Below are 6,647 nucleotides of genomic sequence, written 5' to 3' on the forward strand. Positions count from 1 at the left end.
GTTTTTTGAGCACAGTCTTACCACAATTATGTGAATAATTTAATTAATATAGCTGGCACACCTGATTGTGTATTCTACATCTCTATGAACATATTAAGATATTATTGGGCATACTACCATTATATTCCATACAGGTATGGTCATGTGAAATTGATCCAATACGACCCCATTGAGTTGTTTGACGGCCATATTGGCCTTGTATCCACAAATCTTTTTAAAACCCTGTTCTAGCTATGTGTGTGCAATTTGGTGCTTCTATCACTAAACATACAATCCAAAAACATAGCTTTCCCACTACATTTTTCAGGAAAACTCAAATCCGTCTTACCTTATTTCTACCAGCATGTCATGTGTGCAACTAGAGGTGTCACACCCTGATCTGTTTCATCTGTCCTCGTGATTGTCTCCACCCCCTCCAGGTGTCGCTTATTGTATCTATCACTGTGTTTCCTGTCTCTCTGTGCCAGTTCGTCTTGTATGTTTTCCAAGTCAACCAACGTGTTTTCCCGTACTCCTGCTTCTATTCGCTTTTTGCTCGTCCTCCCGGTTTTGACCCTTGCCTATTTTCTGGAGTCCATACCTGCCTGCCTGACCATTCCATCCTGACCATTCTAACGCACTCAATATGGAAGTGGTCTGATGAAGTGGATACTAAGCTACATGACGGTTTCACTAGCACAGACTGGAATATGTTCCGGGATTCATCCGATCAATGGTATTGAGGAGTTTACCACATCAGTCATTGGCAACGTTGTCCCCACAGTGACCATATGTACACTGTACGTATCCCAACCAGAAGCCACAGATTACAGGCGACATCCGCACTGAGAGCTAGAGGCTATAGCTGTCGCGTTCAAGGAGCGGGACACTAATCCGGACGCTTATAAGAAATCCTGCTACGCCCTCTGACAAACCATCAAACAGGCAAAGTGTCAATACAGGACTAAGATCAACTCCTACTACACCGGCTTTGACGCTCGTTAGATATGGCAGGGCTTGCACACTATCACGGTTTACAAAGAGATACCCAGCCGCGAGCTACCCAGTGATGCAAGCCTACCAGATGAGCTAAATGCTTTCAATGCTCACTTCAAGGCAAACAACACTGAACCATGCATGAGAGCACCAGCGGTTCCGGACGACTGTGTAATCAAGCTCTCTGTAGCCGATGTGAGTAAGACCTTGAAACAGGTTAACATTCACCAGACAAATGACCAGGATGTGTACTCAGAGCATGTGCTGACCAGCTGGCGAGTGTCTTCACTGACATTTTAAACCTCTCCCTTATCCAGTCTATAATACAGTGGGGCAAAAAAATATTTAGTCAGCCACCAATTGTGCAAGTTCTCCTACTTAAAATTATGAGAGAGGCCTGTCATTTTCATCATAGGTACACTTCAACTATGACAGACAAAATGACAGAAAAAAAATCCAGAAAATCACATTGTAGGATTTTTAATGAATTTATTTGCAAATTATGGTGCAAAATAAGTATTTGGTCACCTACAAACAAGCAAGATTTCTGGCTCTCACAGACCTGTAACTTCTTCTTTAAGAGGCTCCTCTGTCCTCCACTCGTTATCTGTATTAATGGAACCTGTTTGAATTTGTTATCAGTATAAAAGACACCTGTCCACAACCTCCAACAGTCACACTCCAAACTCTACTATGGCCAAGACCAAAGAGCTGTCAAAGGACACCAGAAACAAAATTGTAGACCTGCACCAGGCTGGGAAGACTGAATCTGCAATAGGTAAGCAGCTCGGTTTGAAGAAATCAACTGTGGGAGCAATTATTAGGAAATGGAAGACATACAAGACCACTGATAATCTCCCTCGATCTGGGTCTCCATGCAAGATCTCACCCCGTGGGGTCAAAATGATCACAAGAACCACATGGGGGGAATGACCTGCAGAGAGCTGGGACCAAAGTAACAAAGCCTACCATCAGTAACACACTTACGCCGCCAGGGACTCAAATCCTGCAGTGCCAGACGTGTCCCCCTACTTAAGCCAGTACATGTCCAGGCCCGTCTGAAGTTTGCTAGAGAGCATTTGGATGATCCAGAAGAAGATTGGGAGAATGTCATATGATCAGATGAAACCAAAATATAACTTTTTGGTAAAAACTCAACTCGTCGTGTTTGGAGGACAAAGAATGCTGAGTTGCATCCAAAGAACACCATACCTACTGTGAAGCATGGGGGTGGAAACATCATGCTTTGGGGCTGTTTTTCTGCAAAGTGACCAGGATGATTGATCCGTGTAAAAGAAAGAATGAATGGGGCCATATATTGTGAGATTTTGAGTGAAAACCTCCTTCCATCAGCAAGGGCATTGAAGATGAAACGTGGCTGGGTCTTTCAACATGACAATGATCCCAAACACACTGCCCGGGCAATGAAGGTTTGGCTTCGTAAGAAGCATTTCAAGGTCCTGGAGTGGCCTAGCCAGACTCCAGATCTCAACCCCATAGAAATTCTTTGGAGGGAGTTGAAAGTCCATGTTGCCCAGCAACAGCCCCAAAACATCACTGCTCTAGAGGAGATCTGCATGGAGGAATGGGCCAAAATACCAGCAACAGTGTGTGAAAACCTTGTGAAGACTTACAGAAAATGTTTGACCTCTGTCATTGCCAACAAAGGGTATATAACAAAGTATTGAGATAAACTTTTGTTATTGACCAAATACTTATTTTCCACCATACTTTGCAAATAAATTCATAAAAAATCCTACAATGTGATTTTCTGGATTTTTTTTCTCATTTTGTCTGTCATAGTTGAAGTGTACCTATGATGAAAATTACAGGCCTCTGTCATCTTTTTAAGTGGGAGAACTTGCACAATTGGTGGCTGACTAAATACTATTTTGCCCCACTGTACCGACATGTTTCAAGCAGACCACTATAGTCCCTGTGCCCAAGAACTCCAAGGTAACCTGTCTAAATGACTATCACCACGTAGCACTGTAACCATGAAATGCTTTGAAAGGCTGGTCATGGCTCACATCAACACCATCATCCCAGACACCCTGGACCCACTCCACACTGCCCTTTCCCACCTGGACAAGAAGAACACCTATGTGAGAATGCAGTTCATTGACTTCAGCTCAGAATTCAACACCATAGTGGCCTCCAAGGTCATCACTAAGCTAAGGACCCTGTGACTGAACACCTCCCTCTGCAACTGGATCCTGAACTTCCTGACGGGCCACCCCCAGGTGGTGAGGGTAGGCAACAACGCATCTGCCACGCTGACCCTCGACACGGGGGCTCCTCAGGGGGCGTGCTTCGTCTCCAACCTGTACTCCCTGTTCACCCACGACTGCATGGCCGTGCACAATTCCAACACCATCATTAAGTTTGCAGATGACACAACGGTGGTAGGCCTGATCACCGATGACGATGAGACAGCCTATAGGGAGGAGGTCAGAGACCTGGTAGTGTGTTGGCAGAATAACAACCTCTCCCTCAACTTCAGCAAGACAAAGTAGCTGATCGTGGACTACAGGAAATGGAGGGCTGAGCACGTCACTATTCACATCGACGGAGCTGTAGTGGAGTGTGTCGAGAGCTTCAAGTTCCTCTGAGTCCACATCACTAAGGATCTATCATGGTCCACACACACCAACACAGTCGTGAAGAGGGCACAACAATGCCTCTTCGCCCTCAGAAGGCTGAAAAAAATTGGCACGCACCATTGAGAGCATCTTGACTGGCTGCATCACCGCTTGGTATAGCACCGCTTGGTATAGCAACTGCTTGGCATCCGTCCGCAAAGTGCTACAGAGAGTAGTGCGTACAGCACAGTACATCACCAGGACCGAGCTCTCTGCCATCCAGGACCTCTATACCAGGTGGTGTCAGAGAAAGGCCCTAAAAATGGTCAAAGATTCCAGCCACCCAAGTCACCGCAAGCAGTACTGATGTACCAAGTCTGGAACCAATAGAGTCCTGAACAGCTTCTTCCACCAAGCCATAAAACTGCTAAATACTGTAGTTAGTTTAATAGTTAACCTTACCTTTTGGTAAGACTTTATTGGACACCTAGCGTCATAACACGGTCATAACCATGTCATAGCATTGTCATAACACTGTAATGACACATATGTTGTGACATACAAGTATATTGCAATATTTTATGGTTGGTTATGACACCTACATAAGAGTGTCAAAGCCCACAATCCTAACACACAAGTAAAACCATTCCATTCTACTTATAAATAGTATGTTAAGTAACATTTCCTCAAATTGACCATTTCATTACCATTGTAAATGTACACACATTGATGACAAATATGTACCTAACCCAATGCTATATTGCAGATGTTTTTATTTAACCTTTATTTAACTAGGCAAGTCAGTTAAGAACAAATTCTTATTTACAATGACGTCCTACACCGGCCAAACCCAGATGACTGGGACAATTGTGTGCCGCCCTATGGGACTTCCAATCACGTCGGGTTGTGATACAGCCTGGATTCGAACCAGGGTGTCTGTAGTGACGCCTCGAGCACTGAGATGTAATGCCTTAGACTGCTGTGCCACTCGGGAGACTGGGACTGATGACTGGGATGAATGCCCCAACAGGACAAAACACCCTCTTTGGGACTTATGACTGACATAAGGTTATTCAGGATAAAAAATAAGCGGAATGGAGCTAGGCACAGGCAAAATAAGTCAATGGGTACGAATACTTTCTGAAGGCACTGTACATCCGTTGAAACATAATTTCATGAACTTTCAAAACCACTTGTCAAACATTATCAGGGTTTCCTTTTTAAAGTAATTTATACAGGTCATTCTGATATGTACACTAGAGGTCAAATGTCAAAGTTCTGTTGACGTGAACATTCCCGAAAATGTATCTGATGGATAGCTGTTAATCTTAGCTTTGCAATTATATCTGATTAATGGGTATATGTGGGAAATAACTTGTTGTATACTGACATTGTTTTGTCATAGTAAAATCCCTATGGGAAAAATTAATGAGATGGAGGGATGAAATAAAGAGTGATAACACAGAGAAAGCTGCCATTGCTGCACTGCTATCACACATGTTCCAACTAGGGACATAGACCAAGAAAACCACTATGAGGCATCTTCACGAATTTAGGGGTCTGTCCCATAGACTATTACTGCCAATGCCATTCATTGCCAATTGAAATCAAATAGACCAACACTGCAACCAAATGTGCATATTTAGTAAGCTACTTTATTCTCTATTCATGAAAAAAATAAGCATAATGTCAAATACAGCCCTCTCCTGGCTCACTTAAGAATAATTTTGTTAATTTTTTCCTGATTCAATAAAGTTGCATTTGAAGCCAAAATGGCGACGTGCATGTTGTCGTCAAAAATGTCGTCCATCATTAGACTTCTACTGAAAGAGCGGTCCTGTTCCTCGACAACGATATGTAACGGTGTGACCGACATTTCCAGACGAGGTGAGAATATTATTTTGGTATCAATTTGTTATTATTTTGGTGTGTCGTTTCAAATGAGTATCAACTGACAGTTAGTTAATAGTTAGTATAGCTAAAGTTAGCTAGTTACCTTAACCTGTCAAACTTCATTCCATTCCAGACTTGTCCAGTCAGCCTGGCTAACTAATTAATTGGCAACAAGCACATAAATCAGCCATTATTATAATGACATCAATAGCTAGCTAGCTAGCTAGCTGCATTGTTACGGTGCTGACAAACGTACCTTTTTGAGACGAGGGAATAACGAATCGCTGACAAATCTTTGGACAGCTTTCTTTCTAACTTCGTAACGTTAACTGGATAACAGTTTTTGCTCCTCTGAACACGTAACGTTAAACCTCCACAGGGGTCTAGCTATATATCTTACTACCACAGCATCAGGATGTTAACGTTAATTCCGTGATCTTGTCTACTGGTCAGGCTACTCGACAGATGGAGATGCTCTCCAGACTGCTGCAGAAGACAGCAATGCCGCCACAGCGGACCGCTGGAGCACTACACCAGTCTGGTCATGGACTGGGCGCTGCGAGAGGACCCGCATCAGAAAGCCGTGGTTCAGACCTTGGATAAAATGCACAAAACCCTACGAGGTTACAGCAACCAGCTTCGGTTCTCGAAAAACATTGTCCTTGTCAACCAATTACTTAGTATTAGTGGGAATCTATTTACCCTGAGAGAATTAATGGAAAGATACAACTTTGAGGTTTCAAGCAAGGAATATGACACTGTTATAAAATCTATACCTTGTGGGATAAAATATTTACTTCAGAATAATGCATATCTATATCTATTGATGAATAGCATAGGGTTACTAGATAAGAACTTCAACAATTGTTTATTAAGGGATATTTTCTACAGGAATTATATCCCCTCTGCTATATTTTGTTGGACTTCATCGTTTGATGTAAACTGGCACCGTGCTTGGCTCACTCCAACAAAGGTATGGTGACCAATAAAGTAAAGGAGATCTCCTTTAAGATTATCCATTGATTCTACCCGTGTAATAGCTTGATTTCTAAATATATACCTACTACCAGTGAATAAAGTTAGCTAGAAACTGAATCTGTTGAACACTTATTCTGTCATTGTTTCATAGTGAGGTGTTCTGGACTGATGAAAAACTATATCTTGGAAACATAATGCATTCAACCATTGAAATATCTA

General features: G+C 42.6%; 1 protein-coding gene across 1 annotated transcript in view; it reads right to left on the bottom strand.

The window, feature by feature from the left end:
* Nucleotides 1-6,092, bottom strand: part of LOC127915634 (uncharacterized) — a 25,625-nt gene extending 19,533 nt beyond the window's left edge. Inside the window, exon 1 of the mRNA XM_052495860.1 lies at nucleotides 5,707-6,092. The gene's annotated coding sequence lies outside the window, so the exon portion shown is untranslated. The remainder of the gene's footprint in view (nucleotides 1-5,706) is intronic.
* Between the last annotated feature and the right edge of the window lie 555 nt (nucleotides 6,093-6,647).

The sequence above is a fragment of the Oncorhynchus keta genome, chromosome 35 (genome assembly GCF_023373465.1).
Source record: "Oncorhynchus keta strain PuntledgeMale-10-30-2019 chromosome 35, Oket_V2, whole genome shotgun sequence".
Classification (NCBI taxonomy): Eukaryota; Metazoa; Chordata; class Actinopteri; order Salmoniformes; family Salmonidae; genus Oncorhynchus; species Oncorhynchus keta.